Source organism: Hypomesus transpacificus, unplaced genomic scaffold (assembly GCF_021917145.1).
Source record: "Hypomesus transpacificus isolate Combined female unplaced genomic scaffold, fHypTra1 scaffold_321, whole genome shotgun sequence".
NCBI classification, from domain to species: domain Eukaryota; kingdom Metazoa; phylum Chordata; class Actinopteri; order Osmeriformes; family Osmeridae; genus Hypomesus; species Hypomesus transpacificus.
The window spans coordinates 1-20,276 of NW_025813849.1; the positions used below are offsets into that span (position 1 = coordinate 1).

At 43.4% G+C, this 20,276-nt stretch overlaps 1 long non-coding RNA gene across 1 annotated transcript; it reads left to right on the plus strand.

Annotated features, from left to right (window-relative positions):
• Positions 1–17,020: 17,020 nt before the first annotated feature.
• LOC124464217 lies at positions 17,021–19,760 on the plus strand. The gene is made up of 3 exons (XR_006955711.1): positions 17,021–17,477; positions 18,369–18,625; positions 19,511–19,760. It is a non-coding gene; the product is annotated as an uncharacterized LOC124464217 (long non-coding RNA).
• Positions 19,761–20,276: the final 516 nt, after the last annotated feature.

The window sequence follows — 20,276 nt, forward strand, 5'->3', positions numbered from 1 at the left end:
TCTCCCCTGCTCTCTCTCTCTCCTGCTCTCTCTCTCTCCTGCTCTCTCTCTCTCCTGCTCTCCATCTCCCCTGCTCTCTCTCTCTCCTGCTCTATCTCTCTCCTGCTCTCTTTCTCTCCTGCTCTCTCTCTCTCTCCTGCTCTCCATCAACCCTGCTCTCTCTCTCTCCTGCTCTATCTCTCTCCTGCTCTCTCTCTCTCCTGCTCTATCTCTCTCCTGCTCTCTCTCTCTCCTGCTCTCTCTCTCTCTTTTGTTTTCTCTTTCTAATACTCAAGCTCTTCATTGCCTCCCTGTCTCCCTCCTCTGAGGGATGTTACGCAAGTAGGCTTCATAGAACATTTATGCCTATTCAGACGGTTGACTTATTCTAGCGTTCCTGTGAGGGGTTAGGGTTGGGTTAGGGTTGGGGTTATGTTAGGTTTAGGTTAGGGTTAGACACTGGTCTCAACTTTGTTGTTCGTCAAACGTCTCTGCTCGTTCTGTCTCATGCTCCTCTGAAGAATCAATATCATCACGCAGGCTCAACCTGTCAGTCTCCAGGACTTTAAGAACGAGATAAATGAGACACCTTCTGTATCGTGGACAGAATCTTGACTATCCTGTATCAGGCTACCTAGGATTCAAAATGAATTGCCCTATCATTTACTTTCCTCACTGAATAAATCTACAGTATGTTCATTTGCAACATGTCCTGTTATGAGAGAAGAAGCTGATCCATATTTTGTGATTTTTATGAAGCTAATACAAAATAGTCCTTGATCTAGGCCTCTGACAGCAGAGAGCCTTGCGATGTGGGCAGGCTTGAGAGAGGAGGAGTCTGAAGGAGGAAAGAGAAGAATTGGAGAGAGTCTGTTAACTGTGTAAGCAGCCAGCAGTAATGACACTATGTTGTGGTCACATCAAAAGAAGCAGTCTTTTCGTGGAATGCAGAACAGAGAACAACTGTGTTGAACTTCACAGAGAAACGGGAAGAGAAAGATAGAAAAATCAAGAATACTTTTTTTAAGACTTCAGGGTTAGTTGGCTGTGCTTTGAAATACTCATTTGAGCAATCCGGAACTGCATGTATTATTTATCAGAATGGCTCCCTCACCATTTGAAGCAGGTTCTGCTTTCGTAAGTCCCTTCTTTTTCACAAGTTGTCCTCCTTAAAAAACACTTTCAAAACAAACATGACTTTAAACCCAGCTCTGCAGACGTCTGGTTGCTTGTATTCAACTCATGTTCCTCTCCCTGTAATGGCTGGCAGTTTATTTAGCTTCTAGCTGGTAAACAGAACAATTACTGTAGAAAGAGACTGTCCCTCTGACTGGAAAACAAAACTGACCTTGCTAAGATAAAGGGGAAGGAAGCCATCTTCTCTGCTTGATAAAGCGAGCATTTCCCAACCGGCAGATGAATCAGGACGCAGCGGTGTGTCTGCGCTTTCATGTTCCAGAGCCGGGAATCTGAGCCAATCTTTGTGTTTGCTGTGGGTGTTAGGAGGAGGGCTGTGTGACAGTATTCTCTGGAGGATTCAAAGGAAATTTCCAACGCAGAAAGCGGAGCGGCGTTCAACATATTCATGCATATGCAGTTTTAATGAGACCATAATTAAAGTTAAATTAAAGTGTTCCCACGGCTCCATGATGCCAACTTCTGGGGAACTTTGGGATCAGTTAATCTTCATGAAACTTCCGTGAGGATGTGAAGAAATTGCAAGTTTCCTTTAATACGGAATGTGGTTATTTAGTTAGTTTTCCCTCTTTATCTCTGTCACTCTCTTGTTCTGTCTTAATCTTTCCCTCCTCCTCTCTGCCTCTCTCTTTTTAACTCCATGTGTATCCCTCTCTCTCTCCTTCTTCCTCTCTCTCCTTCTCCCTCGCTCCCTCCATCTCTCCCCCTCTCCCCCCATCTCTCCCCTTCTGCCCCATCTATCCCCCCATCTCTCCCCCTCTCCCATCATCTCTCCCCCCCTTCTTCCCTCCCCCTCTCCCCCCTCTCTCTGTCTCCAGTACCAAGGGACAGGGGGTGGAAGCCAGGGGGGCTCCTGTAACTCTCTGAAGACTCCGCTGTCCCCCTAACTCGGCCCAGGCCGACCCGTGAGGGAGCACCACCGCGGTGAGGAGCCATGGGCCCCGCCCAAACCAGTCTGGGGGGGGGGATCCGGACCGCTGAGAGGACCAGATGACCCCCCGCCCAGACCGCCACGGAACGGCTACCAGACACACCCACCGACGCCCGCTCTGCCGTTTAGACTGAGCAGTCTTTGCATGGGGAAAGCTGGTTGGGTTGAGTTGCATGTTGAGTGATCACATACTCGGTTTGTTTCTTTTCGGTTCGTGAAGGAAATCGATGACGGACGTGGGACGTGTTAACAGTTATGCTCTGAGCCTGAGTTTGAAGTAACCGTTTTTCTTGACGTACGTAGTCTTGCTACCTGTTTGTAATGGGGTGTGTCTGTCCCAGTGTTCTTTCAACCAGTCTAACTGCCTTCCATGTTCGTTTGGAAAGGAGATGGTGCATGAGGTCCTTGGTTTGGTGCGGTAACTTATGTTTGTTTTTTTTTACTTGATTCAATCGTTAAAAAAAATTGTTCCTGGAATAGAATGTGACGTTCTGTCAGTTGATCACATGACTTGCTGTGGCAATTAATTTCTAGACTTAGTACTCGTAAGTAAAAAAAAATGTCAAATGTTAACAATAAATATTTATTAATAAAAGAAAAAGGCTTCGTTATTGATATGCCATGTGCTAAAAACGATGAAGTGATGGTTCCTGCGAAATAAGCTTTGCCATCATGACCAGAAATAATACTGATAGAAAATTGATAGAATGAGGGTTTTCTTGATCTCCATTTGTTTTAGTATTGTGTGTGATTAGGGAGTGCTAAGGACCATTTCTATTAGACTAATTCTTCAGCATTAAAACAGCTGAGTTTCATTCCTAACCTTGTCAGGAAGTGACATAAATACAAGAAATAGATTTTAAAAAATCTGTCACAGAAAAACAGAATAAAGTGATAGAATGTACAAAAAGGTACGCAATTCATTAACATTACAGTCTGTGTGTGTGTGTGTGTGTGTGTGTGTGTGTGTGTGTGTGTGTGTGTGTGTGAGTGTGTGCGTGTGTGTGTGTATCTGTGCCCACATTATTATTCCTAATTCTAATTATTAGTATTAGGAGTATGTTTGTTTGTGTGAATCGTGATGAGGAGGTTAGTATGGGTGGGTGTCATTTGTTTGCAGCTTGTCGATTTGCCTGCTGTACAAGATTTGCATTTAACAAATCCAATCAATGAGAATGCACCCAAGCGGGTCGTCCTGGCAGGTTGGAATGATTGCAGCCAGATTGACAGTGTTTACTAACCACTCTAGACCCAAGTCCTCATACATGTCCTCTGCAAATGAACATCTGCTCCAAGCAGTTACACACCAGCTACCAACATGCTCTACACACATTCATCTAGCTTTGTCAAACCATGAATCACGATTCCTAATCACGTCTTCAAGATGTCACTAAAGATTGGGCTTCCAGTGTTTTGGATCACAGCCTACATGCAGTCAAGGCATCCCAATATTCTGACAGTTATGGACTGTGTCTACAGATACTGTGTCTATAGATACTGTGTCTATAGATACTGTGTCTATAGATACTGTGTCTACAGATACTGTGTCTACAGACACTGTGTCTATAGATACTGTGTCTACAGATACTGTGTCTACAGACACTGTGTCTATAGACACTGTGTCTACAGATACTGTGTCTATAGATACTGTGTCTACAGACACTGTGCCTAAAGATACTGTGTCTATAGATACTGTGTCTACAGATACTGTGTCTATAGATGTTGTTTCCTGTGCTTGTGTGTGGAGTCGTCCGCTTCAAAGCTGATTGGTTATTGAGCCAGTCTCTTGTTGTTTGGTTTGCTGCATGTTGGGTAGCTAAATTAGTCCTCTGACGCAATTCATTGATTGGCTGGCTGGGGGTGCTGATCAGCGGTGATTTGCAGTTGTCACTGCACTGTCATGTAGTCTGGTCTGCAGCGCTGTGGTACAGGATACTTCCTGTCTTCAGTCTGTCAGCCAATCAGATGGACACATTCTTGTCTGTTACCCCTGCGACAAAAAGCTTGGGCCCCCTTGTGGCCCCCCCTAAACGTAGAGACAGCTATAGACCCTGCAGCTATAGACCCTGCTGCTATAGACTCTGTAGCTATAGACCCTGCAGCTATAGACCCTGCTGCTATAGACTCTGTAGCTATAGACCCTGCAGCTACAGACCCTGCAGCTATAGACCCTGCTGCTATAGACTCTGTAGCTATAGACCGTGCAGCTACAGACCCTGCAGCTATAGACCCTGCTGCTATAGACCCTGCAGCTATAGACTCTGCTATTTAAGACTGCTGCTATAGACATGGTAGGCAGCTATAGACCATATGCTCTACTGGTTGGATGGAGTGTCAGTAGTTTGCCAGTTGAATGGAACTTTATTATACTGCTACGAGCTTCATAAGTAGATAAGGCCTTCTGCCATTGGCTGCAGTGAAGCAGACTGTTTCTGTAGCTGTGGATGGTGGAGGTGTGCAGATTAATAATTCAGTTGTCATTAGCATGCGCAGTGTCACAGGTCTCCTCTTGTGTCTTAATGACAGCTTGCCTGTGGTCTCTGTCTGTCTAACAGCCCCGACCCGCTCCACCTACACCTCCCATTACTGTGTGTGTGTGACCGTGTGTGTGTGTGTGTGTGGCCATGCGTGTGTGTGCATATTTTAGTGTGCTTGTGTGCATATGGTAACAGATTAAGAATGTGTGCACATATCGAGCACACGTGAGCATCATGCTGTGTGTGGATGTTTGCATGCTAGTCTTTGTTGGGATTAAAGGGTGTGTATGTTCATAACAGGTACCTGCACATGTGTGTGTGCATGCATGCGTGTGTGGATGATTGTGTGTGTGTGTGCATGTTGGACCTGTGTGTGCATGTCAGTGGGTGAGCATTCATGCTTCACTATGCAGCTTTGCGAGGCTGGGGTGTGTGTGGGCGGCGAGGAGTGTGTGTGAACGTGGGCGCTCGTTAAGAGCTTGTTAGCGTGCTGAGTGAGTGACACACTAACGGCCTGCTATAGAGAGCCGTCCAAGTGTCGGCGGACCTGTTTGTCTCCCACGAAGCGAGCTCTCTTATTCCTCATCATCTCCCTGGATGAAACGCGATCATCCACCTGAAACGCTGCACTTGTCCGCAGAGCCGCGAGGCGGTCTACGCAGACCGCAGTCTTTGACCAGAACGAGCACCACAGCGCAGACACGAGAGGAACCGGCAAAAAAAGAAGCTGTTTGTCCCCGTTTGAGAATTCATAAGCGAATTATGCAAACAAGAAGCACTCAATCCACAACAGATCGGTGTTTTGTCTGGCTACAGAGGTTGTGCACTCAGACTGCGGTGAATCACCGTGACCAGAGGAGCTCTCCGCACCAAACCGTCATCATTCTCACCGTGTCCCTGGCTGGCCTGGGGCCATCTGCTCTGGCTGCACACATCACTTAATAGATGACAGCTTTATGCATGCACAGAGGCTGGTGGTGTATGAAATAGGTGAAAGATGATTGGAGAGAAAAGAAAGAGAGAGAGAGAGGGAGAGAGAGAGAGAGAGAGAGAGAGAGAGAGAGAGAGAGAGAGAGAGAGAGAGAGAGAGAGAGAGATAGTGAGAAAGAGAGAGAGAGAGTGAGAGAGAGAGAGAGAGAGAGAGAGAGAGAGAGAGAGAGAGAGAGAGAGAGAGAGAGAGAGAGAGAGAGAGAGAGAGAGAGAGAGAGAGAGAGAGAGAGGCAATACCTTGACGTTTTTCCAATGAAGTACTGAAATTGGCAATTGGAGGTAATTGAATGGTGAGAGTGAGAAAGAGAAAGATAGTGAGAAAGAGAGAGAGAGAGAGTGAGAGAGAGTGAGAGAAAGAGAGATGTTGATGGAGGGGCTGGGATGCCGTTGGATAAAAAAAGAGAGAGATAGTAAGAGAAAAATAAATCAATAATCCTATCTTCACAGTGCAATTACCTCAAAGTAAACCATTGGATATTTGGGCGTCAGGTATTTGGCATTCACTGGCAGAACTCTGCACTACCTCCATACTGCGTTACACCTTGGTAAGAGACAGCCACAATAGTCCTCATGAGAAGTGCAGGCCTACAGGCTCCCAGCAGTATGGGGTTAAGACACTGACATACGGTACCAGGTCACCCTGGAGGGAGGCTATGTGGCCAGCAGGTGGAGACAAAGCCCAGACCTACTGAGCTCCAGTCTTCCTAGTTGAACGTGGGACTAATGACACACACCGGAAGCAGGTTTGGGTAATTAGCTAAAACCCATGTAATGTGATGATTGGAAGAGGCATTACAGGAAAGAGATTCTTCTCCCAGGACCACGGGTATGCCTCTGCTCGTCTGCACATAAAGAAATCCTTTACTGATTGAAAAAAAAACGTTTTACCAATCAAACAAAATAAGTGGACACTATACGTGGAAATGGGCAACTTATTTTACTCTCCAGAGCTTTAAATCATTTGATTATGAAGTCTATGAATATCAAGCAAGCATGCCTATTTCACCTGGGGCACAGGCACGCTTTTTCCTTGCTGAAGATAAATTTCTTGCAGCCACTGTACCATGGGAATTCAATGGGTATTCCTAATTATTATTAATTAGTCCTATGATGCTCATGAAACCATAATCAATTAATGATTTTATTTTTTCAAAGCTTTCATTGATTAATTAATTACTTTATGAATTGTGTTAATTAAAAGTTGATGTTGACTGACTCTAGTCACTGAAGCTGAAGTACTTCCTGTTTGATGTGGTATTTTGTTCTGATTGGATGTTTCTTCCTGTTTACACTTCCTTGATTTTAACTGCTGTAACTGTTCTCTTCTACCTGATTAAACGTTTTCACTCTGAAGAATGTAGTTAATTTAATCAGATGTTTCATAATGTTTGATGGCGTTGTCCACACGAGACATCTGAACACACACATATCTATACATATGAGTGGATCATTTATTATGTCTATGAATGTCTTTCTGGCTATTGGCTATTTTCAATTTGCTATTGGCTATTTTTGTTTTGATTGGTAAATAAAAGGCTTGAGAGTTAATATGGTTTGTTTGTGTGTTGCACTGCCTCAAACTCGATTCTGCTCTGACAGCTGCTCAGACCTCTCTCCTCAGACCCCTCAGACCCCTCAGATCTCTCTCCTCAGGCCCTTCAGACCTCTCTCCTCAGGCCCCTCAGACCTCTCTCCTCAGGCCCCCCAGACCTCTCTCCTCAGGCCCCACAGACCTCTCTCCTCAGACCCCTCAGACCTCTCTCCTCAGACCCCTCAGACCTCTCTCCTCAGACCCCTCAGACCTCTCTCCTCAGGCCCCCCAGACCTCTCTCCTCAGACCCCTCAGACCTCTCTCCTCAGACCTCTCTCCTCAGACCCATCAGACCTCTCTCCTCAGACCCCTCAGACCTCTCTCCTCAGACCTCTCTCCTCAGACCCATCAGACCTCTCTCCTCAGACCCCTCAGACCTCTCTCCTCAGACCCCTCAGACCCCTCAGACCCCTCAGACCTCTCTCCTCAGACCCCTCAGACCTCTCTCCTCAGGGCCCATCAGACCTCTCTCCTCAGACCCCTCAGACCTCTCTCCTCAGGCCCCTCAGACCTCTCTCCTCAGACCCCTCAGACCTCTCTCCTCAGACCCATCAGACCTCTCTCCTCAGGCCCATCAGACCTCTCTCCTCAGACCCCTCAGACCTCTCTCCTCAGGGCCCTCAGACCTCTCTCCTCAGACCCCTCAGATCTCTCTCCTCAGACCCCTCAGACCCCTCAGACCTCTCTCCTCAGACCCCTCAGACCTCTCTCCTCAGGGCCCATCAGATCTCTCTCCTCAGACCCCTCAGACCCCTCAGATCTCTCTCCTCAGGCCCCTTAATAATCTTCAAAGTGAAACGTTCTAAGATGTAGTTTTTTTATTAACTCTTGAATTTACAGCTCATGCCTTTTCTTTACCAGTTACATTACATTACGTTTACATACTTTACCAATCAAAACATGAAAATAGCCAATAGCCAGAGATACATTTTGATACATTTCATAGGAACAATAAATGATCCACTCATAATTATGCATTCAGATTCTCTTTACTGCATCAATACTAATGAACCAGCAGTGTGGGTTCTTCTGTCACACCTGGAAGGACTTTAGCAGGAAGTCACCCTGGATGCTGATGAAGTCGATGTCCATGTCCGTCCGTTTGGTAAACGTGATTGTTTTATTGGGGAGATATATCTTGAAATTACACTTGTCTTCCAGCTTTATAACAATCTGTGGAGGGTTTTACAGTATTACTACCCCCATAACGTCACTGGAGTTTAAAAATGCCATTAAACAACAACTTTTTGAACAGCTTCCTGTTTCAAACAAAAGCTTTCATGCTTTTCCCTCCATCATACTGCAAGCTCTTACCCAGAAATAGGTGCCCCTCTCCAGGGTGTTTGGAAACCTCTCCTCATGTGGGTACCAGTTCCCACCAGTACATGAGTTGAGCACAAATATGGGATCAGATGGATCATCCCACCTGGGGCTAAAGGACAGTGCAATATTCTTAGGATCACTACCCAGGTCTATTGCAAACCTGAAAGAACAGAACATGGGCTTTGAAATCACTAACAGATGTACAACTCAGTCAAGTGTACAGTCTCTCAATAGGATGGGTTTCACACAAAACCAACATGCAGGTAGGCTGTTTAAGAATATAATGTGGTAAAGTAAAGGTTAATTTTGTTGACTTTTACAGGTTGTTTACATGACCTCTTATCATTTCTTACCTTTTACAATCAGCAGGGATCTCTCCTAGCACTCTCAGTTCTTGTCCAATTGCCAAGTCCTGACTCTTTAGCTCCAAATACTGGAAACAGGAATGTGTTATGTGTAGACTTTTTAATTTCTAGACATATTGTGTTCCCCACTATATTCTAAACACCATGTGTACAAATAAAAAACCCTTACCATGATGTCACTGATGTTGATGTGCCTTGAACATGGGGTGTGTTTGCCATGGTGAGAGAAAAGTATTATTAAAAAATGTATATCGTTTTTTATAACAACTGTTTTTTATGGTTATGCATGAGCTCTTTTTACTGTGAAGTCAATGTTAATAAACTCTCAAAAAAGTCCCAACACAATATTGATCGAAATATAATACAATTGAATTAATACAAATGAATACAAATACAGAATCAGCTGATGTCTATCTGTGTGTCTGTGGTTGTGTTGGCAAAGAGTTCAAATTAAACATGGCCAGATGTCAACCCTCGTCTTAGAACTCACCTGTGGATGAAGTCTTCTTCTGAGATGGAGGTGATGCTGAGTGCTGATGTGAGGAGTAGAGAGAGATCTCAGTTATATATACACCAGGCTGGAGGAGGGAGGGTCAGTAATGTCCTAACCTGAACAATGGCCTTCATGAGAACCTCTTGATACATACTCCTTTTACATGAGTCATACATTTTCAAGGAAATAAAAAAAATTACAATGCTTTCCCATGTTAAGCTTTCTTAATGGATGAATCAGTCAAATTTCTACAAATGTATTTATTTTCTCATACATTTTCTCATAATTATGAGATAGTTTCTCTTAATTACTGGATAAGGTGTCTAATTTGTTTTGTTAATGAAACACTCTTCCATAATAGAAGGCTACAACAACTTAAAAGAATGTGTGAGTGTGAGAATGTGTTCTGCTATTGTAGGATACTTGACAAGAAACAATAGGGGAGGAGGACAACCAAAAACAAAACTCCATTTGCGATTATGAAGAGAAGAAATCTTTCTTGGTCCACACACATTCGTGCAGCACACACACACTCCTCTTTCTGGTGTCGTTACGTAATACTTCATATTAGCAGCATCAGCAGGCCAAGTCCAAGTGGTCATATGGTCCTGCCAGGGACCCTGGTAAATGGACGGCATTTAACGGCACCTCACGGCACACCCAAAGCACCTTCCAGTTGCCTCTCATCTGTTCTTGCTTTTCTTTTCAAGTTTAAGTGTGAGCACAGCCCAAAGATTAGGTCACTAGGTAAAAATGTTGTGCCAGTAAAAATATGCAGAACAAAATTCTATCCTGCCAAGGTGAGATGACCATGGCTCAGGGAAGGTCACCCGCTAACTGCCAGGTCGGTGGTTCAATCCCAGATTCCTCCTGGCCATGTGTGGAAGTGTCCTTGAGCAAGGCACTGAACCCCAAGTACTGGCACAAAATGTTTACCTAGTGACCTAATCTTTGGGCTGTGCTCACACTTAAACTTGAAAAGAAAAGCATGAACAGACTTACATTGACAGGACAAACAGAACATCATCACTCTCTTTCTCTTTCCAACACACAGTGTATTTATCCAGCTTATAAAACGATATCTCAAGAGTACATTTCCATTGTCTGGACAAGCCAAATATTAACAAGTATTCACTTCCTCTTCAAGGAAAGGCGTGAATGGCCTGGCGTTGCTTCACTTTAAATATAGGCCAGTTTCACCTTTTATTCACTCAGCTGAAGCTACATTTTTCCATTTGGCCCCCCCAAACAAATCTCCAAAACGCTACAAAGTGCAGCAACTATTTTAGGACGAGAAGTGCGTATAAGTAAGTATTAGTAACACAGTCGTTAGCGTCAAGCAAGGACTGAAAAACTGTAGAACTCTTGTAGATCTGTTGAGAAATACTAGGCTAATTGATTCCTCAACACTGGTGCACTGTCACTGAAGTGTGGAAAGCGGTAGGATGCAGTGGAACACACACCATTCCATTATTGTTCAGAATATGACAATATTCAGAATTGTATATGGCCAAGTCAAAACCCTATTTGTTTTGATATGTACAGGTGTGCATGCTCTCTGCAAGGCCCACTACTGTTACCTCACGTAGCTTATATAGTAGGGGTGTAACAAAGTCTTTTTAGCAATTATCATTGTGATTAAGTTAACAGGGTAAACTGGCCAAAATGGCAGCTTGGATAGTGTGTGATTCTTTACCCTGCTCCTAGGCCCACTGTCAGGGGGGTCAAAGGTCACAGAAGACCCCAGGACCAGGCCCAGGGGGGGGCCATGCAGGGGTCTGGTGGGGGGGGGGTTATATGGTTACAATACTATGCACATTCATTGCTGCCAGGCAACCAATTTTTCTACAAGCTGCCCCCCTATCCATAATTCCTAATAGCTGGCCTACCCTACTCTATCTAAAGGGGAGTCAGGTGGCTGAGCGGTTAGGAAATCAGGCTAGTAATCTGAAGTTTGTCAGTTTGATTCCCGGCAGTTCCAAATGACGTTGTGTCCTTGGGCAAGGCACTTCATCCTACTTGCTTTGAGGGAATGTCCCTGTACTTACTGTCAGTCGCTCTGGATAGAGATAGAGCAAGGGGTCCTAGGGACCAGGGTGGGAAACACTGATTAAGGCCACTACTGCAGTGCCCATTTGTGCAGTTTTTACAGCTAGGGCCCCTATACATCATCTTACTATAGAAGTACTCTATATACGTATAATAGGACAATAGCATGGTTAAGATCTCCCCTGGACTGTTCATCGCATTTGATAAAAACATCTGCTAAATTTATTGTTGTTATTATTAGGTAGATTTTGTGTCAGAGCAAGAGGAGACCAATAGGAGACCTATATTGTATGGTTACTTAGGTGATAGTAGTAGTGCAGTAACCTGAGAAGGGATTACAGACAGATTGGAGTGGTCAATGTCGATTTATTTGGGCTCTTATAATACCAGACTCACCATCAGCGCTTCCATATGTTTTTACTGTAAGTAATAGGTGGACTTTAGTCCTCAACAACTGAGGTAATGTGAACTGAAAGTTCATATTAGTGTTAGACCACTGGTGCACTCTGCTGGCAAGGTGCAACATGGTACCAAACAATTAGGACTAGTTTCCCGCAGTTAATTTTTACGTACGAGATGTTTTTCATGATTAATATTTGATTGGAAGGATACCTTGCACCACAAACAATGTAAATATTTGGCAAAAAAGTTTTATAGCATTTTACCACTATTTAATTTGTCTTAAAGTATTGGATTAAATAAAAAATAAATATCATACGATATAACTCTGAAAAAGCGTAAATATTTTGAGAAATAATTTATTTTTCAATTTCAAAAACACAAAATGTGAAAGATGGATCATGTACAAATGTATATCTATCAGGGGGGAACTGTGAGGGCCCTCTAAGCCGTCAGAGAGGGCCTAATATATATCCAAATATATATATATATTTTTAAATTAATCTGTTCTCATTTTATTTGAATCATTTAAGTCATAATTTGACATTCTAAAGACAGTGTTTCTGAAAATAAACCCTTCAATCCTGCCTATTCAGTTTGTGTTGGAATGTGAGGAGAGAAAAAATCCTCTTTTGTTACCCTATCAGAATTTTGCAGCCTCCGTTGTTGGAAGGAAAATGCTATGCAGCTCTGTGATTGGTGGTCCAGCTATGAATTTAAAGAAGGCCAGTTTGAAAGACTAATTTCCTTTGACGCTAATATTGACCAATCATATCTTCCCTCTAAATGGGTTGGCTTTGTTATCGCTAACTTCATGCAATCACAATCAAGGCTGCCAACTGTCACGCATTGGCCGTGTGACCGACACACGCATTTCAACTAGTTCACACGCCACACCTTGTATTTCTCACGCTTAGAAAGCAACGCCAACCAAGTAATCCTGCCAACGTTGAAAACAGTAATGGAAGGGGGCAAGGGTGCAAACACACGTGAAATGTCGTCTCGTTGGCAAAAAAAGAAAAGTTGGCAGCCCTGTTTGAAGCAGATAAACTAGCTAGCTCTGATGCTTGTGTGTAATGCTCTAATGCTAATGCTTGCTAGCTAGCTCTAATGCTTAGCTTGTTCGTTCACTTCACAATGGAAGTCGCTAGGAGGACATTAACAATTATCGGACATTTTAAATTAAAAGTTGCATGACCCAGCAATCCACCAATTATTTCCAAAAGGCCACCAAGTCACACCAAAGCTGTCCTAAAATCAAGATGTCATGCCTCCTCTCTTGACAATTCTGCTTTGATGACCCCCCCATCAACCAATTCATCCAAAAAGACATAAGAATGGACTTCGTTTTCAAGAAAAGATCATCAAAGGTAGGCCATGTTATTTAAAAACCTTTCGGCCGCCGTGCCAACTGATTTTCTTCCGGCCGCCGTGCCACTGTTTAGTAGCCCTAGCCTAGCCTATATGTTCAAGTGTTGTGAACGAGCAGAATGACTCGTCAATCTTTAGGCTAAATTGATCAACATAACGTCATTATGCACAATGACCGTAAAGAGTGCAGCAAAGGCTGGCTCAAATAGTGCGTACTGACCAACACAATTTCATGTAGGCCTAATGCTGTGTGCACGCTGTATCGTGTTTTTTTCAGACGAGTAATTGGGGTCAGAGTGCCAAGGTTTAAGAGTCACGGTTCTCTACTGCTTTGTGCATCTGATGCAACGGATGTAATAACAGAGAATGCTGTGTCGTTGTTTCTTCATTCCATTCATCTGACCTGTTCTCAAAGTTTCCTTGGCAAACTTTGTCAGGTCATCTCAAGTTCACCCTACTCTGTGTTTTGTACCTCAAAGAAAAAGTAGATGTGCTTTAAAATAATTTCTTCACTGTTTCTCTCTATCTTTCTACCTTACACACACAAACACGCACACAAACTCAAATGCCCCCCCCCCCCCCCCCCCACACACACACACCACCACCACAACCAAGTCCCACCAAAGCTGTCCAACAACAATCAAGATATCATGCCTCCTCTCTTGACAATTCTGCTTTGATGACCCCCCCCCATCAACCAATTCATCCAAAAAGACATAAGAATGGACTTCGTTTTCAAGAAAAGATCATCAAAGGTAGGCCATGTTATTTAAAAACCTTTCGGCCGCCGTGCCAACTGATTTTCTTCCGGCCGCCGTGCCACTGTTTTGTAGCCCTAGCCTAGCCTATATGTTATATTGTTGTGCAGAATGACTGGTCAATCTCTAGGCTAAATATACCAACGCAACGTCATTATGCACAATTACCGTAAAGAGTGCAGCAAGGGCTGGCTCAAATAGTGCGTACTGACCGATACAATTTCATGTAGGCCTAATGCTGTGTGCACGCTGTATCGTGTTTTTTTCTGATGAGTAATTGAGGTCAGAGGGCCAAGGTTTAAGAGTCACGGTTCTCTACTGCTTTGTGCATCTGATGCAACGGATGTAATAACAGAGAAAGCTGTGTCGTTGTTTCTTTATTCACTATTCATCTGACCTGTTCTCAAAGTTTCCTTGGCAAACTTTGTCAGGTTATCCCAAGTTCACCCTACTCTGTGTTTTGTACCTCAAAGAAAAAGAAAGTAGATATGTGCTTTTGTAAAATAATTTCTTTACTGTTTGTCTCTATCTTTCTATCTTACACACACAAACACGCACACAAACTCAAATGCCCCCCCCCACCCACACACACACACCACCACCACCAAGTCACACCAAAGCTGTCCAACAAACAAGATGTCATGCCTCCTCTCTTGACAATTCTGCTTTGATGACCTAGCCATCAACCAATTCATCCAAAAAGACATGAGAATGGACTTTGTTTTCAAGAAAAGATCATCAAAGGTAGGCCATGTTATTTAAAAACCTTTCGGCCGCCGTGCCAACTGATTTTCTTCCGGCCGCCGTGCCACTGTTTTGTAGCCCTAGCCTAGCCTATATGTTATATTGTTGTGCAGAATGACTGGTCAATCTCTAGGCTAAATATACCAACGCAACGTCATTATGCACAATTACCGTAAAGAGTGCAGCAAGGGCTGGCTCAAATAGTGCGTACTGACCGATACAATTTCATGTAGGCCTAATGCTGTGTGCACGCTGTATCGTGTTTTTTTCTGATGAGTAATTGAGGTCAGAGGGCCAAGGTTTAAGAGTCACGGTTCTCTACTGCTTTGTGCATCTGATGCAACGGATGTAATAACAGAGAAAGCTGTGTCGTTGTTTCTTTATTCACTATTCATCTGACCTGTTCTCAAAGTTTCCTTGGCAAACTTTGTCAGGTTATCCCAAGTTCACCCTACTCTGTGTTTTGTACCTCAAAGAAAAAGAAAGTAGATATGTGCTTTTGTAAAATAATTTCTTTACTGTTTGTCTCTATCTTTCTATCTTACACACACAAACACGCACACAAACTCAAATGCCCCCCCCCACCCACACACACACACCACCACCACCAAGTCACACCAAAGCTGTCCAACAAACAAGATGTCATGCCTCCTCTCTTGACAATTCTGCTTTGATGACCTAGCCATCAACCAATTCATCCAAAAAGACATAAGAATGGACTTTGTTTTCAAGAAAAGATCATCAAAGGTAGGCCATGTTATTTAAAAACCTTTCGGCCGCCGTGCCAACTGATTTTCTTCCGGCCGCCGTGCCACTGTTTTGTAACCCTAGCCTAGCCTATATGTTTTTGGGGTCAGAGGGCCAAGGTTTAAGAGTCACGGTTCTCTACTGATTTCTATAGACCTCTTTCTTTTTGGTTTGTGGAAGTGTTGAACCGTCGGATGAAAACAGATCTACAATAGTAGATCTTAAACTGTTTAATTCACCATTAGAGTACAACAAACCATAATAGAACAAACAACTCTGACATCGCTAAAAAAATTCTTAAATCATTTAATAATTTTTTTACATTCATTTGAAAATCTAAATTCATCCCAACAGTAGGGGGTGCAAATGCATCCCCTGCACCCGCGGTAACATCTCCTATGTTCACTCTACCATCTTCCATGAGGATGTGGCACAGTGTTTTCTATCATACACAAACAAGGCCATTTCTACCATATGGGCAATCTGGGCACGTGCCCAGGGGCCGACATAGAAACAGTCTACACAAGGCTTGCTCTGCCCTCAATCTTAATAATTATCCAACCAGAATACAATAAAAGTTGTTTACCTAAAATGAAGTATCATGATTGTCTGTTGTATGAGTCAGTTTGATGACTGGACAGGTAATGATTGGGAACAGGCCACTGCACTGCAGACTGGCTCATGATAAAGATGGGTGGGCATAGAGCCGGTGCTTTACATCGTACTGATTCAAGATCAGTTTTTCTGACAGAGTTGAGATTAAGCACGAGCTCATCATGAGCTTCAGTGCCCAGGGGCCCTTTGGGGTAGTAACCTGGCCTTGCACACACATGATGGAAAATGTTCATATTGGACTTTGGACTAGAAATTATTCCAACTTAAGTTCCACGATCATGCAAAGGATCACAATAACAGTGGTCAACTGGCATCTCCTGGTAAGTGCCTGTATATGTGTGAGAGGGAGAGCGTGCAAGTGTGTGACAGAGTTTGTGTTGATAATGATTTTAAATTCGATGGAAAATGATGCCAGTGTAATGTAATCCCAGTTTCATACTGAGGCTCTATGTACTTGTACATATTTATTTTTTATGTTTTAATGTTTCGATAATTCCGTTGTACTAATATTGCTAAGAGTGAATTCGTTTTTTTCGGGTTACAGGTGGGAAAGTATAGCCTGGTCCTAAGCAGACTCTCGTACATTTCATTTGTACAGAGAGTCTGGCCTCGCTCTATTGACAAGCGTTGACTTCCTTGTAGGCGGGTACTCTGTTGAAGTTGAACTATTGGATCTGCCTAGAGCCACTCTGATCTGCCATAACCAATCGCTAGCGTTCGCCTTAGCCAATTCCTTCACCAATACTGTAACAGAGCTAGCTGCCGCAGCTGGAAAATCAAACTTTTCCCGAACCCCTTGGGGAGAAGGGCCACAACATCATGGCCACCAACAAAACCTGTTGGATATTCGGCAGCGTTGCCACAACGGACCGAATGGCTAAGCTCGCACTCCGCCGCCATTACGGAACTACAACACAATTAGCCACTCCCTCTGTTCGCTGATTGGCCAGTTGAAAATCAACCTGTGAAATCTGACTTGCGTACCTCATGGCCAGACCGAGAACAGAAGCAAAATCAAAATTGAGCGGAGCCAGGCTATGGAAAGTACGGGTCTTGCGCGGAGAGAAACAGTTCTGAAAAGAAAGAAAAAATAAAATATTGATTACTGAGTCATTGTTTTGAGGAAATAGAGAGGAGTACAATTGCAAATGTTGTTCCAGATTTTTATTTTATTTTGCGGTTGGCTAGACTAACCGAAGCACAGTCCCCTCCACTACGGTTGGAGAACTGTAGCTACCCCGGCTGTGTCCTTCCCTTCTATTTTTTGGTGATAATTGACTGATTGATCCATTTAACTGATTGAACCATCGTCTACAATGTAGCTACTAGTTTCCCTGTGTACTGGAGTGGAGTGCAGACTTGCCATAACACCATCACTTTCTATAGTTAATCGGGATATCGACCTCTTGTGAGAGACTGAACAGAAAGAAGAAACCTTGCTACAACTGGTAAGACAAGTGCCTAGTCTTGCATTTGATTTATTTATTTATTTTGTCTACACGGGAGCGATTTGCCAACCATTTGGACCTGAACAGATCACTTTTGGATCCGTAAGGATCTTGTCAGTTTTGACAGACTGTGTTGTATGTTATAGACCAGTCATTTTATAAAAAAATTTAGGACAAATTGCAACCAAAGCAAACTCAACTGATTTTGTATCCTCAAAATGTCTTAAGGAGAAAAAAGCCCAGAAGAATAATATTTTTGGGGAATGTTTTGAAAAATACCTAAATATAGCCTATTCATGTGCCCATTCATTCTTTTTTCTCACGTGAATAGGGTAAAAATGTTAACCTTTAGATATCATGAAAATTACTGACTTAAGTACTTATATCAAGACAGACAGTGTCTTGATGTTAGAAAAATGTATGAGCATTTTTTTTAAAGTTGTTTGTTAACATGGGCAAACGGGTTTCAGTTCTTCATGCTTTATACAAAGTGGAATTAATCCACATAATCAGAAAGAGGAAACTCACGAGACAAACCCGTTTTTTCGTGGTCAGCATAATTTTTGTTTTTCATCACTTACTCTCGTCTAGGATGGGTTTTCTTTGTGGTTTAGTGAAAAGACACACAACACTGTATAAGAAAACGGAACAGAAATTAGTTTGAATAGGAAGTGTGTCAAAACAAATCTAAAGTACTAGAACCCAAGTCTGCTACTGACCACAAACGATTGAACTGTAGTGTAAGCACAGAACTTAAACACACACACACACACACTCTGCCACCTGTTACCGAACAGGTCAGTGAATAAACTCCAACTTTAAAACAGTGTGAAAATGTAGGGATGTTCTGCTCTTAACTACAAACAGACAGGTTGTTTCTTTTTCTGACAGAAGAAGCAGCTACCACATCATGTGATGGTGACTGCTGACATCACTGTCTCTGGACTGTTCTTTGACATACCTGGCACTGGGTCAAGTCTCACTGTCGGGCTCCAGTAAAGTCCAGTTCTCTGCTGCCCCCACCCCTTGGCACATGTACTCACACACTTAAATACTCACACACGTCTGCCTGGTGAGTATAAGGCAAGTTCAGAGCTTAAAAGGAGGTGAGAAGATGCTGAGATTCATCATTGGTTCACCATAAACAGGTAAGACTTAACTTTTTGGTTGCGGAAATCTTTCTGTGTTATTCAATTATGAACTTTGGGTTGTGTGAAAGTTATAAATTCAATTCAATATATATACAATATGTATTTAAGATATACTGTACAGATATACTCTAATAAAAAACTCAGAACATCAAACTAGTTTTCAGTTGCGAAAGTCTTTCAATCTGTGTTATTCAATTTAGAACTTTAGGTTGTGTTGAAAGTTATACGTTTAATTCAAGTTATTGTTGTAGCATGAAATTGATTGATTATAGATCATATAGGCCAGTATGTGGGGATGTCCAGAAGTAAGGGAGAAGGTCGAGGTTTGAATGATATTGTCTGTCCAGTAGTATCATGTCCCTGACTAATCTCATAGCAAGGCGTCATGAGTTGAAAACAACACTTTCCATTGGCACAGAATAACAGGGGGTATGTTCTATTTTAGAAGACAAAGCCTGAAAACAGAATTAGGATCCTTAAAAGAGGATCCTAGATTCAGAAAGATATTCCACTCCGACTTTCTCTTTTGACCCCAAAACCTTTCTGACGAACGAACATATCCTATAATATATACTGTATAGATTTAAGATATACTGTACATAATCTATACAATGATAGATGTTTGTTAAATTTGTTACATGCCCATCAGTTATTTTAGATCTTCATCCTTAAGCTAAAATCGAGACTTTAGACCAAAAGCAGGGAAGCCTTCTGTCCACGCTGAGTTAGCTCGTAGAGGAAGTGTCTTATTGTTTAGGTTCCGTCAAGGCTGGGCTGCACAATTCATATCAAAGTACATTTCTGTTTAATTGTCCATTGACTGCTTTGATGTAAATAAACAAGTGGACATTGTGGGTTGAGTTTTCCTTCCTTTCTTCACAGTTTAAGATGGAGAGAAAGTGTCTACTTCTCTGTTTCGTGTCACTGCTGCTCCTCCCACCAGACACAGCCTCTGGTAACCTCCCCCTCACTTCAGAAGACCCTCCCCTCAACAGAGACGACCTCCCCCTCAACACAGAAGAATACCCTGTCCCCCCACTGACCACAGCCTCTAGTGACCTCCCTGTCTCCCCACCAGACCCAGCCTCTAGTGACCTCCCTGTCTCCCCACCAGACCCAGCCTCTAGTGACCTCCCTGTCTCCCCACCAGACCCAGCCTCTAGTGACCTCCCTATATCCCCACCAGACCCAGCCTCTAGTGACCTCCCTGTCTCCCCACCAGACCCAGCCTCTAGTGACCTCCCTGTCTCCCCACCAGACCCAGCCTCTAGTGACCTCCCTGTCTCCCCACCAGACCCAGCCTCTAGTGACCTCCCTGTCCTCCCACCAGACCCAGCCTCTAGTGACCTCCCTGTCTCCCCACCAGACCCAGCCTCTAGTGACCTCCCTTTCTCCCCACCAGACCCAGCCTCTAGTGACCTCCCTGTCCTCCCAACGACCACAGCCTATATCGTACTCCCTGTAATAAACACAATCAGTGACCTTAGACATGTTGAATTTGGCCACACATTTCCTCAGCATGGCCTGTCGTTGCTTCACTGTATTGCAACATTTTTGGTAATTGAACAGAACGACAGCATTTGGGCAGTTTTCCTTCCAGGTAGGAATGACTTTGGTTTTCATGAGAATGGCAACTTGGAAAATACAT